This window comes from Oncorhynchus clarkii, unplaced genomic scaffold (assembly GCF_045791955.1).
Source record: "Oncorhynchus clarkii lewisi isolate Uvic-CL-2024 unplaced genomic scaffold, UVic_Ocla_1.0 unplaced_contig_12911_pilon_pilon, whole genome shotgun sequence".
Classification (NCBI taxonomy): Eukaryota; Metazoa; Chordata; class Actinopteri; order Salmoniformes; family Salmonidae; genus Oncorhynchus; species Oncorhynchus clarkii.
The window spans coordinates 39,535-40,259 of record NW_027259129.1 but is presented as its reverse complement, the minus strand read 5'-3'; positions in this window follow the sequence as shown (position 1 = coordinate 40,259).

The following is a 725-nucleotide window of genomic DNA, read 5'->3' as shown; positions in this document are numbered from 1 at the left end:
ACCGTCTTCCATCCTCTCCCCTCCGTGACCCCAACAGTCTGTCCTCCGTCCCCCATCCTCTCTCTTCCGTGACCCAAAAGTCTGTCCTCCGTCCTCCATCCTCTCTCCTCCGTGACCCAACAGTCTGTCCTCCGTCCTCCATCCTCTCTCCTCCGTGACCCAACAGTCTGTCCTCCGTCCTCCATCCTCTCTCCTCCGTGACCCAACAGTCTGTCCTCCGTCCTCCATCCTCTCTCCTCCGTGACCCAAAAGTCTGTCCTCCGTCCTCCATCCTCTCTCCTCCGTGACCCAAAAGTCTGTCCTCTGTCCTCCATCCTCCCTCCTCCGTGACCCAACAGTCTGTCCTCCGTCCTCCATCCTCTCTCCTCCGTGACCCAAAAGTCTGTCCTCCGTCCTCCATCCTCTCTCCTCCATGACCCCAAAAGTCTGTCCACCGTCCTCCATCCTCTCTCCTCCGTGACCCAACAGTCTGTCCACCATCCTCTCTCCTCCGTGACCCAACAGTCTGTCCTCCATCCTCTCTCCTCCGTGACCCAACAGTCTGTCCTCCCCGTGTAAATGTCATTTGGCTGATGAAGTGTGAGTCTCATTTCATTTCTCCAGCCTCCATCTAAACAAGTGGAAAAGAAAGGCACCATATAATCCCATATTTTTAGATGATGCCTGTAGACAGTAATTTACTTTCTTTGGAAAATAATATCTTCCAACAGGTGTGACTTGAACCA